Source organism: Cyrtonyx montezumae, unplaced genomic scaffold (genome assembly GCF_038088225.1).
Source record: "Cyrtonyx montezumae isolate F1298 unplaced genomic scaffold, pur_monq_1.0 scaffold_2, whole genome shotgun sequence".
NCBI lineage: Eukaryota > Metazoa > Chordata > Aves > Galliformes > Odontophoridae > Cyrtonyx > Cyrtonyx montezumae.
The window spans coordinates 17,177,114-17,190,954 of record NW_027071936.1 but is presented as its reverse complement, the minus strand read 5'-3'; positions in this window follow the sequence as shown (position 1 = coordinate 17,190,954).

The window sequence follows — 13,841 nt, the reverse complement described above, 5'->3', positions numbered from 1 at the left end:
AAGAAAGAAAAGCAAGACAGTAAGTTAGAAATGTTTTAGCAAGTGGTTTCGAACTTCTCTGAGGCTGCTCTGATAAATCTTACTGCTGGTGAAGTCAGACTCCTTTTATTTCATAGGGGCTGAAAGGCTGGAGGAAATTGTAACTAGTACATTTTTAAGAATTAGAAAAACTTACCTAACCTCACATAGTCAGACTATCAGAACATTACCATTTATGGCTGTGCTTTTGAAAAGAGCTTATGGGAGTGTGGCACTCAGACCCAGTTTTACCCCCACTGAAATGCATATTAATTTCCTATCAACCTTCATGTGAGGGATCAAAACTCTCAGCTCTCACCGAGTTTCCCTGGGAGTTTGGTGACTGTTGCAAAAATCCCAGCTCAAACCTCTGAACTGTCACTCTCATTTCAGGCAGAATCGGGTGCCTAGTGTGAAAATCCCACGCTGAACAGCCTGATAACTTGTGGATTTTGGGGCCAGGCAGCAAGCACGTTGCATCCGAGCAGAAAGCCACCAGGAATCTCTGTTTTCCAGCGCAGAGGGTTTGGATATTTTGGCCTTGGCTGTACACTCAAGCTGGATGCAAGATTACCTGTGGGAGGTTGGGGATGAGTTTGCTTTATTCAGGGGTTGAGGGGAATTTGCATCTGCCCAAGAGATCTGGCTGCAGCAATGCACTTCTCTTCAAATAGTCGCTGGGTGAAAGTTACCCCAGAGTCTGCAATGACTACAGGTCTGGTCAGATGGACTCGTGGGTGAAGATGGGAGGCCACAAACACACATTCTCACTCTCTTTCAGTGGCAGCATCAACCGGTGCCATTCTCTTTCTGAGATGAGAAGTAACGTGCGTGTTACTTCATACTTGAATTACGGCAAGCGGATCCACGCGCTGGCTTTGCAAGTTGGTGCAGAACGTAACCAACCGCGGCCAGTGGGATGCTGCAGGGGCAGAAGTAGTCACCGGTACAAATCTAATTACGAGATTAAGACTGCTGTGTGGGTGTGTGCTCACACGTGTGCCGGGGGGTGCACACCCTACTTGTGCACATGGATGGAGAGCAGCAGCGGCAATGAGTTATTCGTGGAACAAACAAAGCTGCTTTACGGTAACAGCTCTGTATCTGTGATCTCTAGCTGCTTTTTATTTGAAAGAAATAGAATTTGTGTATCGACTGAGTAAAATAGCCTGCTTGCCAACGCTCTCAGAGCAACAGTAATTACATGGATTTTTGGTCAGCCCTGTCATAGCTACTCCACTAAGTTGATTAACCTATATAATGAGTACAGGACTGTGACCAATACTGACCCCACATCAAAGGATGGTATTGCTGCTGTGTGCTGACCTGAATTTTAATTGTTCTCTAAGTTTTGTAATTAAACCACAGATGTGCTAAAGAAGAGATTACGCATTTTAGCTGGCAGTGTATGCATTTTCCCAGATGTGTCAATTGTGTATACTATAAAATGTCAGATGCCCGCCTCAGTACGCAAATATCTAATGACATGCCACTTTGCAGATACCTAAAGCCTCTCTCTTTTTTTTCTTCACATCTCAAAGTGGGGAACAAAATTAATTTATATGCTAAAAATCTTCTATATACGTTACTGCGTGTCACTGTGGCTCTTGCATAAAGTTATATAAAGAAATCAACAATGAATAAATTAGAACTTCAAGTGTCTGTGAAGTTCCCATAGGTTTATACACTTGGTCCTCAGAGTCCAGAAACGCTACTGCAGACAGATGTTTTTCCCTTCTTTGGGATCATCAGTGGTGCATCAGTTGCTTCAGCCAGTGGCTATGCCAGACTCAAGAGAAAACACACTAGTCCTTAAATGAAGGCAACTATTAGAAGTAAATTAGAGCATCCAGAAAGCTGCTGTGCCTCCTTTCTGTTGAATTTCTCGTCTGGAAGCCCTCATCACATACAGGAAAGGAGCCACGCGGCCCTATTCCACATATCCCCTCCCTCTGTCTTTCTGCACGTTTGGTGTCTGAGCGTCCCAGCGCATGCTGCCGTCTACCTCGCATCCATTCGTTTAGCAAGGAAAAGCACAATGCCTTTGCTGGCACAGCTCCCTGCTCTGCTCTTGACCAAGCAGGTGAGTCTGACCTAAGAGCTAAGCAAGTTAATCCAGAGCTGGGTGGGTGCACTGCAAAGGAACAACTGGGATGAATATATATGTTTCATTCATAACATTTTGTTTGGAACATATGGAAAGAATTAGGAGCTACATTTTCATCTCGATGAGCTGGGACTTGGGTGTGTGTATTGAGATTTGTGCAAGGGTGAATTTGGTCTGAAACTACTCTTCTTTTCTGTGCTTGTACTTCTTCCAGCCTCCTGTGCTTCATTTTACCAGTGATCTACCATTGATGGTAGTCTTCCTTTCATATAGGAAGTCTGCTTTGAATGCAGAACAGTGACAAGATGACAAAATACAGCAGGTTTGGTGGGGAGCAATCTCTGAGGTACACACTCCTTCGCGTCTTTCAGAGCCAGAGTTCTTTAACACGGACAATTTGCAGTTGTCTACCAATAACTTGTAAAAAAAATAATTTTACATATGACTGTGCAATTTACTGGGGGCTTGAGACAGTTACAGTCTTCTTTCTGAAAAAAAGGAAAACAAAACATCAACAACAAACAGGATAGGAGTGTCCACCTGGCACTGTTCTGTAGACACTGCACTTATAATAGCATTTGCAAGACAATATTCAGAGACAGTTTCTGCTTTGTTCTTTCCTGGGGTCTGCCAGGGATCCCAAAGACTTATCTGGGAACTTTTTTCTTTCAATGGGAGAATTGCTTGTAAAGTCACATAGCTGAGCTCATCAAGTGGATGCACTTTTTTTCCTTATAGCATGCTCCAGTTCTCCTTGGCTCTTAGGGTCTCAGAAGCAAACAGAGTATCACTCGTGCAAGAACTCTTCTTTGCGCATATCCCACCACAGGTCACTTTCAGGCACAGGACTTTGCCACCTATTTTGGTTGGTCCTGCCATGAAGGCAGTACTCGTGTTCTGGAGTTGGAAGAGCGTCGATGAATGTAATACTAGAATCAGCATGCTGGCTTTTTTCTACCATTTAGCAGTAATTACTCACTTAAGCATGTGACCAGCCTTGAAAAAAACAGTGAGAACTCTTAGAAGATGGCTGTTGGACACTATGAAGAGTGATGCCTTCTTCATTACCAGACTCAAATACACATAGAGTAACCTTGCTTCCTTTTTCCAGAAGCACCCTCACCTTTACAGAAAATACTGCATCTGCAGTAAAGGCTGCAATTACCCTTCTTCAATCTATGGAAGGACGGAGCGTATATTGGATAGCTAAAGGAAATAATGTATCTCCAGTGGAAATACCGATGTGTGTATTCTTTGAGAGAGAGGTACACACCTGCAAGAGCTGTTTTTAGACTGTAAATATGACCTCAACTTTTCCTACTGTGTCTTAAGCTTGCAAAGCCATGCAGTGTATAGCGATGCTACAAACAAGAATAGAATTCTGTGTTAACAAAGTAAAAATTCTCATTCTCAACCTCTATGAATCAGATTTTGGCTCTTAAACGGAGACAGTAATATTTAACTAAAATTAAATGGGGTGTCCCAAGATTGAGATCCTAATACAAGAATTAACAGGGAAGTAAAGTCATAAACAATTATTAAAATATAATTTTAAGTTAAATATGTTAATTTAAAATAACTTTGCATACTCATTTGAAAGATGTAATTTCAAGAGAGAATAACCAGTTTAAAATTAATATAATTTATTAACAATTAAAAATTGTAACACAAGCAGAGAGAGGTTGGAGGTGAAATATTGAGTTTCCTTTGATAGGTAGAGTAATTATGAAGTATGCTTTTGAAGTTCAAGAAGGGAGCCTTAGGACACAACATTTTTTAAAGAAAAAATTGGCTTGCACTCTCTTCAAGTGATTTATTTTGCACTAAGAAATGGGTGTGAGACATGATGTGATTTAAAATGTCATCCCTTGATGGAACTGCTTGAGGGTGACATCATTTTTTTTTCCTCTCTCTTTTTATTTATATATTTGGCTTCTTGATTTCTGAAGTTCTCTATCTTAGGGAATCTAATGAAATTAAATTGAAATGAATGAAAGAACAAAAACAAAAACCAAAAACAAGCCATCAACACCTCTGTGCTCCCTGGAGTATAACTTTCCCTCAAAGTTCAGGAAGCTAAAATCTAGACTCTGGAGGGAGCTACCAGGAAGGCAGAAATTATTCTGCTGGATCTTTGTCATCTGTGTTGTTTACATGATGGTTGTGTTTGAGAAGCACCACTTTTTCATATCCTCAAATAAATAGAGCATGGCCTCTCTTCAAAGCAGGCTGTCTCACACACCTCAGGATAGGAAAGACCACTCCTCTGTCCTCCATGTGCTCTTTTGCAGGAGCTCTTTTAAAAGTTGGGACTGGACTTAGAGATTTTCTGACAAGTAAATTTAGACCTTCCTTGCTTGAGTAAGACCTATACTCATGGCCTCAACGTTATGTGATATAGTTGAAATTATGACTTCAGTGACATGTTTGCTTGTGCTGGGCTTTGTGAGCAGGAGGCACAGCTGACTTGTGGGTGGCGAAGGGTCTGAATAACAGAGCTGGTATTGTTGAGGCCCTGAAGTGTGTCCAAAGAAGGTCAGCACAGCTGGTGAAAGGTTTGGAACACCCTAAGTCTTAGGAGGAACAACTGAGGGAACTCGGATTGTTTAGTCTGGAGAAGAGGAGGCTCAGAGAAGACCTTATTGCTCTCTACAGCTACCTGAAATGATAACGTGGTCAGACTCTTCTTCCAGGTAACTACTGATAGGACGAGAGAAATTTGCACCATGGGAGGATCAGGATGGATATTAGGAAAAATTTATTCTCAAAAAGAGTGGTGAGGTATTGGAACAGGCTGCCCAAGGAGGCTGTGGAGTCACCGTCCCTAGAGGTTTTGAAGAAGAGGGTAGGTGTTGCACTGTGTGATGTGATATAGTGGGATGATGGTGATGGGTTGGTTGATGGTCAGACTAGATGATCTTTGTGCTCTTTTTTGCCTTAACAATTCTTTTATTCTACAATACAGCCAAAATACAGCCCTGCTTGCTTTGTAGATCAATCTCTTGTACAGCTTTTGCTTAACCTCAGCAGTGCTTTCATATATCTTGCTGACAGCTGTGGTGATTTTTGTAATAAATCTCACAACTTTTGTTCAGAGCCCTTGCTATTGGAGGCAGGGGATTTATGTGAGAATCTGATAGGTTTCACTTGACAGTGAATCTCATAGTGTTTTACCTACTGCTATTTGAACAGTTCGTCCTTAAAAGTTGTAAGGGAACTATTATGTCACAGCCTAAACTGATGTATGAGCACCTGGTGAAGGTGGTGACTGGCCCAGGAAGCACTGGTGCAAGCAATTCACCTGTGCTTCCCAGGTGACCAGAAGGGGTGGACCCTGGATCCACCCCTCGCCGGGCTCATTTAAGGGCTAGCCTCCACAGCAGCATGTTTTCTGAAGGAAGGCTGCTTTCTGTGAGGGGGGTGTATTGTAGCTAGAGATCCTTTTACCAATTAGGTGAGTCAACTTTTTCCTGTCTATGGTTATTGATGTTTCTAATGATGCTTTGTCTGGTGTTGTAAAGATCTTCTTAGAAGCAATTTCACTGTTTCTGAGGATCAACAGAAGTCTAGTCCTAAGGTGAAAATGTAACTGGCATGCTTCCTAGAGGTAAGAAATGGGAAGAGAAGAACTCTGTTGTGTTCTTATTACTTTCAAAAATCACATGGTGGAAACCAGTTCTTGCCACTTTGAGGGTGGAAAAATCTGAGCCATGAATTTTTCATTGCAAGCATTTCTGCTGTTACTTGTAGAGATCAGAGTGAAGACCATTAAAGTTGCTGTGGCTTTCTCTGTGATTTCCTGCATCACAGCACTGTACGTGCTTGCAGCCTTACACAGTGTGTGCCATAGGCCAACTTTTCTGGAGGATACCAGGCTGGTTACAACTGCATCAACTGTACATTAATTCACAACCATTGTATGTTATGGTGCACAGTGCTCCGCTGGGTTGAAACAAACCCACCCAACTGTTCTGTGTCATATTTTCTGGTAGCTCAGGGACTCATGTAGAGCTTGTCACGGTTCTGGGAGGTGCTATACATACTGGACTAGGATGGTACATGTAGATGTGGAGTAACTCTATTGGGCTGATGTATGGGACATCCATCTGTGCATGCTACCTGTAGAAGTCACAGCCAAATTAAAAACAAGCACAAACCCTTCAAACTTCACACAAATGTGTTCTGAGAAGCTGTGGTTGCTCTTCTCACTCTGAGCTCCACCAGGTCTGCAGGGCTGAATGACTGAAATCAAGGGAGATGTATTTTCACCGCCAGCATGAGTAAATTATAATAGAATACACACAGGGCACAGATCTGCCAACTAAGAGAAGTCACATTTTTCCTTGTCACTTTTCAAATAAAATTGCCATCTAATCTAAAATACAGCAGCCTTGCTGAAAGTCTATGAATTCTCTTTGTGTGAGGAAGTGCAGCAAAGTTCGTAGCCAGACTTGTTATAAAAACACAGAAGTTAAAAATAGCTGTGCAGTCAAGGAGCAGAATCCACTTCTAAATGGGTGGCCCAGTTTGCTCTCACATTCAAATATTGTAAACATAAATCAACCCTTGTCTTTTTAGGCTGCTGCTGCTGTTAGCTTTTTCTCTTGCCATAGAGAAATGTTCACACTTCCCTATCATTTGACAGTTCCTGATTGCTTTCACAGTCTTTGTTCATGAAAGATCTATGTCAATGGAGTACCAGCATCCTTTTGACTGTAAGCAGCCCATAATTGGAAAGGTACTTCCAATGGAGTAGCATTTCTGCAGGCTCTTTGCAAGGAGTTTGCTATGCTTTTCTACTGGGCCTTCTACAGGACTGCACTGATTTGTTTAGTAAAGAAAATTGATGCTATTTTGGAAGATCGATTGGCTCTTGATCCCATGCTGACAGTCACTGAGCCTGCATGAATTATCCAGCCTTTTTTTTTTAGTAGAACAATTCTGGAAGTTTTACATCAGGTGGCAAAGAAAAAAAAAAAGAAGGGGCTGGAAATCAGGGCATGTGACCTCCCACCTTCCCTGTTGTACTGTGTGTGGATCACAGCCTCTTTGCTAAAGGGGAAAATATTACACCATGAAGGAGAGTTGAGGTTGTGATAAAAGAGGGGAGTTGGAGATATCTAAGCTGTCTTAAATCTGTTTTGAATAGGAACATTTTATTTTTTTCTGGGTTGCTTAGTTGAAAAACTGAGGTGAACTCTTCATACTTGCTGAGGTATTCTAATTCCTAGTCTTGCTGGAGTTTGTATTCTTTCATTTTGCAGTCCTTGTCTATGCCTGTTCAAAACAGCATGGAGTTTTAGCTGTCTATGAAGTGCAAATGTATTTACTGATTGTGAAAGACTTCTTTGAGGTAAACTTATTATTTTTAACTATAAGCCTTTTGGTAAAGGCTTCTTGGTACAAAGCTGAGGTGCTGTTAGAGGCAGCCTATCATGAAAACATTGGGATTGTGAAGAATAGGAGCAAGAAGCAAATCTCCTGCCCTGTGGCTGCTTATTATTTTTGCTTTGATAAAAAGGTCTGGGAAGAGATGCTGAGTGTGTGCCGTGGGGTGCAGCACTCAAGTGTTGCTGTGTGGCAGGGCTGTCCTGCTGGCGGGAAGCTGGCTGTGCCAGGTCCAGGCTGGACCATGGCAGCCTGGTGTTGGGCCTCAGTGCCTCACTGAAGGGGCTGCACGGGCATGGCAGGGAACGACAGAAAATGCCAGAAATCCTCCTTGCTCTTCAGCTTTGCTGTCCTGAGATGGGATGCTGTTCCATGCTTGCTTTGTGTGCTGGAGGGGGGCCTGTGAGGCAGGTGAGATGTGGCCTGCTCGTGAGAGGCTGAGCTGAGGTGTTTGAGGAAACTGTCCTACACTAATAGCAAACAAAATTACTCTTTGGGCTTTCAGATGTCTCAGAGATAAACTTCTCAAGGTCCTCAGACTGCTTTTCTTCTTTTTCCTCCTGCAGGCCCTTTTTATTTTCTTGGGCTGCTGCTAATCAGTAACTACGCTTTCCTGGCTTTGGGGTCATTGCTGTGTTTCCTCTGCTGCGAGTATTTAAAAGGGCTTTCCTATCACTGACAAATATCAAAGCAGGTGATACTGCTGCTGCTTGTTCTGAGTGTTTGCAACTGGAGAGCCTTAAATGCTCGTACTGTTCATGACACTGTAACAATTCCAGCTATTTTAGCAAAAATAATCAGGAAAGGCCTCTCGAACTTTACTGGGGGGGGAGTGGGCCTGTGAAAAGCAATGACTGAGATCCTGCCTTGTTGCAGTAGCATGTAATCCACTTCGTGTTAAACCAATGAGAATCTACTTGTTTTAATTTCAGTGAAGCAGTTCCTGCTGCTCTGTTGCCCCCACAAGCTGCAGTCCTTGCAGTTTAGGGACTGTTGGCCCCAAAGTATGGGGGGATTCCTTCCCTGTGTCCAAGGAAAATGGTCCCTCTGGAAGTCAGGGTGATGACCTGGGATGTAGCAGGTCTAAGGTCACCTCTTTGCTCCTTCGCTTGCTGCTATGTGATAGAAGTCTTAGCCTCCATGTGCCTCATCCCCCTACTGAAAACAGGCATATAGTGAGGACACATCATTGTTGCAAGCGTGCAAAAAAACTTCTATTTGATAATATGGCATGGTATGTTCTAAGGAGTGCAAACAGCTGAGTGTAATAAAGCTGATCCTGTTTTATCCTGACTTATCCTGACTTCCAGATAGTGCAATTGCAACAAAATTAACTAAAATCTGCTTATGATGGGTCTCTTCCAGCCTTTATTTGTAGCTCACCTGCTAAGTTTTATGCTGCTTATTCTGGGCTGCTTCTGGTATGTGCGGGAGCTGGTACTGGAAGCTTATCTGCATTGCATGATGAAGATACACCTTTAGTATAAGGTTTTCAAAGCACTGCTCCATTTAATACAGTAAATATTCTTTAGTGACTATATCAAAAGTAATTTCACATTTTCCTATTTTTCAGCTGCAGAATGGATCAGTATTGAAACAGGTTGCATTGTGTGAACGGTGAATGTGAAGTATACACAACTGTTGTTGGTGAGTATGCTGTTATTTATATCTGCTTGTCTGTTGTTCCAGATTGCATTCAAGTGACCCCTCTGTAGTAAAGAGGATGAAATTCTTTAGAATGAGACCCCAGACTTGAGGTGTTTAATTATGTACAAACTGTTGTTCAGGCTACATGTGTGTATTCTGTAGATCTCATGCCCTGTTCTGACTTATTTCATTCTCATAAATACTGTAAAGGAGTATGAGGGCCATACAGGTTCAGAAGATAATTGTTTATTCCTTATCTATTTGTTCCAGTAAGTGTGGCCAAGTGCTCTGAGGTCTAGGCCTGACTTACTGGAATGATAGCTAAGGTTTAAAAAAACCCCTTGACTTCATTTGTTGAAGAATACTGTCAAATCCTAAAAAGAAGAAAACCCATGTTATACCTGTCACTAATAGGAGAACTCCATACTGTGTGTAACCCAGATGCTGAGCTATTGGCTCAGCTTCTCCCAAGGAGAGTTTTGAAGCCACATGGTGTCTCTGGGTACTGGATTTTGTAGTTGGACCTCTGTATTAAAACTCATGCAGAGTGACAGCTCCCTATTGGATATACATCTGAAGAGCCGCAAGAGTGCAAGTCATTCCAGCAAGGTTCTGGTATAAATTACACTCCTAATTGGCTCCAGATAAGTCTATTTTGGACTACAGAACACGAAGAACTTGTGTGGCGTACTAAATCTTCCTACTTCTTGCACAAACCCTGTCTCTTTATAGGGAACTGCCTGTAAGGAGGGAGACAGAAATACAGATCTAGAAGCTGGCAGACTTTGCATGGCAAAATCCCATTGGATCAGACCTTGCACAGACTGCTATTATTTTACTGGGCACATCATTTCTCAACTGAGAGATGTGCAGTGAGACCCACGAGCTGCATCAAATGATTTGTTAAAATGTAGCTAGATGTCTTTCAGCAGCAGTGTTTATCTTCACTCTGATACCTGCGGATTAGAGAAGAGATAGTCATGGCATAGTTGTTTAAAACTCCAGATATGTTTTAAATAATTGATTTCAATGCATCTAAACTAAAGATCAGTTATTCAAAACATACTGATACCTGCAAAAATAAAAATAGAAAAAGAATAAAAAATCAGTGTGACAAAATAAGTGCTTATCAATAATTTTTGTTGGCTTTTAATGTTTCAGAATGTGTACTGTAATGGTAGTAAAACCTCAATAAATACGATTTAATAGTTCAGCATATATTTAATACATAAGCATGCTATTGAGCTGAAAAATTTTGGCAATGGAGGAATGAGTTCACAAAGCCAGCTTGTAAGTTTATACCCGATTTGCAAGAGGCATCTGCAGTCATGTATCTGTGAGAAGAAACTGGTGTCTGAGCATCCTTAATTATTCCTTGCATTTATAAGCCAATGCTTCATAATATGGTTCTCTTCTTTGATAGCACCTGAAGAAATTTTGGGGGAGACTAGGAGTGGGAATGTGCAAAGCAAATTTTAAAATAGATGGAGGTAGCTGAAGGGGAATTTCTCTGAACTGGTAGGATTTCAGCTGGTAATGTAACGTGCCAAGATGTTCTATGTGTTTTCTGAAAGCTAAGGAAAATACTTTTAGGGCCATGTCAGGGTTTTAGAGGTGGAAAGAAATCCATTGGAGTAAGGAGCAGACCACCTCCTTGGAGCAGAAATTAGGGCAGGATTTCTCTAGCTCTACTTATTTCAGAAACTCAGCAGCTGGGCCCAGTGCCTGCGGCCACTGCTCCTCTCTGCTCCTGTAAGCTGCACGTACTATGAGCCCACTACCAGGGAGTTTTAATTCCATGCCTGCATTTTAGCTACTGACGTATAAAAAAGGTGAGGTATAATTCTTCCACTATGAAGGAGGCAGTTGGCAGCCTTTCCTTGGGTGGGATTTCTGCTGACTTCACTGAATGCTTGCTTGGACTATGGGTAACAGAATTCACACCAGAACATGTAGACTTTATATGTTCATAATGTAATTAAGTTGCCTGCATGTAAAATGTGCCTTTCCTGCAGTAAAATGACTGTCTTTCAAAATCCACTTCAGGTATTGAAAGTTCCTGGTCCATAGTGAGATTGGTTCTGGCAGAAATAAATATAAATGGATGCAATGTTTCATAGTTTGTAGTCTAGGGCTGAATTTGTCTATGTGCCTGTTATATACCATTGCAATACAGTTGGCTTCCTTGGAAATAATTGTTGATCACTGTAATATGTAGACTTGCCTTCATGAAGTAAGTTTAAGAACTGAGTTGAAGTGTGAACATAAATCATGTTAGCTCTTCAAGCCCCTGTGGATCCTCTTGCCCTGACTGCCTTCACAGAGTTTGGGCTAATCTACTTCCAAAGTTAATTAGCATCCTAATTTGTACTGTGCTAATTTTATGGTCAACAGGCTAAACTGATATTACTTTCAAATCTATCTCCTCTCTGTTTCATTCATTTGTCACTATTATATAGTAGTGAGAATATAAGCTCACTGATCCTGAAATATTTGCAGACCCAGAGTTCTGCAGTTGGAAGTGAAATGTTTCATGTTATTCTTTCTCTGTTTCTGTGATGATGAGGAAATTTATATATGTGTGGAACTCCTAGCACCTTAAAGCAAAGAAGTTAAGGTGAGCCTCCATCTTCCATACAATCAAATGCTATTTTGTGTGCTTTTATGAAGAGGGTAATGCAACACAGAATGCTGTACATGGGTTCTTCCAGCTCTGAATTAGTCTCTTTTATCTGTCTCTGACCACAACAGATGTTGGCAGCCTTTCTATTCCATATCCTTAAGTCAGACTAAGAATATCAGTTCCGCTTAGGGAAGCTGTAGAGGAAAAGTTTAACCCTTTCAGGAGGCTTTTCCTTTTTTTTTTTTCTTTCATTTAAAACTCCTGGCATTTAATTTAAAATGAGAGTCAGTAGATATTCAAAGATGCAACTACATTTTTGAGGGGATCCTTAGTTTAAATTTCGTAGTTTGTGTTCATTGGTTTCTTTGCTTTTTTTGGTCAGCTTCCCTCACACCAGGGACACCCAGATAGAGCTTAAAAAGATCACTGCAAATGTTTCTAATGTAATTTTAGCAAAGGAGTTTGCGTGGAATGGCAGTAGTGCTGTAGAAGGCTTCAGTGTGATCTTCAACATTTAGAAGGTACTGTTTTGCCACCTCTGGGAAACTAGTTCGTCTTGGGCTTTCCAAATAATCAATCACTTCATTATAGCGCACTGATAATGGTATGAAACCTTACTTTAAAGGCTTACAGGGAAGTAACAGAACTCTTCTCATAGGTAGAGTTAAGAAAATGCTCATTTACCCCATTTCTTTTCAAGATGACTTCGAACCATTTGCTTCCATCTTAGAACTCAGTAATCGCAAGCAAGGAAGATGAAGCCATGGTTATATCCCTTGAAACAATAACAAATGGAGATATTTTGTTGCTGTGTTTTATTTAGAATTCTAAATAAAAAAGAATTCCATAGTTACATACTAGAATAAGCTCTTCTGAAATTAATAGCTGCATGTCTGCACAGTCCTTGCAGTTTGTTCACTGCCCTTTGAGAACAGTGACCATCAGAAAGATCCTGGCAATGTCAAAATCAATCCAGCGTTCTTTTTACCGTTCTGCTACTGCTCTCAGGCCTCAGATGCAGCCCTATACTGCCTGATGTCTAGGTGGTTACATGTCTTCAAGCGAGAGGGCTGTAAGGATCTAATTTTACTGACTGACAAGGATTGCAGAAGCGTACACAGCCTGTTCATATCCTTTGTGGAGTTGGAAGCAGAGCCACCTTTTCATTTCTTTTTTTTTCTACCACGCAGAGACGCCATCACATATGTTCTGAGGCTGATGAACTGAAAAGATCTGGGAGCCACATGTGACCAGCAGAATGAGCACCAGCCTAGAGCAGAGTTTCAGTGGGAGATGACTTTTGGGAAAGTTCCCACAGAAATCCCATTGTAGCATTTCTGTTCTTGCTGGGCCTGATTTCATTTATTCTGAGGCTCCCTCACACATTTCTGGCGTTGTGATGAGACCTTAACATGGGCATAATGCACACTTGCGATCTCATTAATGCTCTTTGGCATTGCCAGAAGGGTGTGAAAGGACTTCTTGTGTCAAGGAGAATCTGGCCCATCGTGTTTATTCATGCAGTAGCTTCTGCTGAGTCACAGAGTCTGCCTCACGGCCAGGAAAAGGAAGGGCTTGTTTTCATTAGGGGACATCAATTCTATCTGGTGGTTGCAGAGCACCGGAGCGCAGAGTGTGCTGAGGGTGGATCACAGAGGGCTTTCTGGAACTCAAAGCAACAATACTTTAGTGTGATGAGTGACACAGCTGGAAAGATGATATTTTCAATCACACAGTACAGTGGTCTATCCTGAAGACTTTATTTCCCAAGTCTGGAGTGTGGGGATGGATTCTCTTCTCCTGGAAGAACAGAAGAACTTGGGAGGCTGTGACAACCACACAGCAGGCAAGCCTCCAGCCAGCTTGCTCTTGAAATGTGAGCAGTGCCTTCTCAGAGGGAGATGTGCAGTGCTGGTCCGTCTTACCTGCTCCCCTCTTCACTGAGAGGAACAAGAATAGATTCAAGAAAGTATAGATAAAAGAATATTTCCCCTAAATTAGTTTTTAATAGGTTAAGTCACATGGTTTATATCAGATTTTTTGGGAAGACAGTGTGGG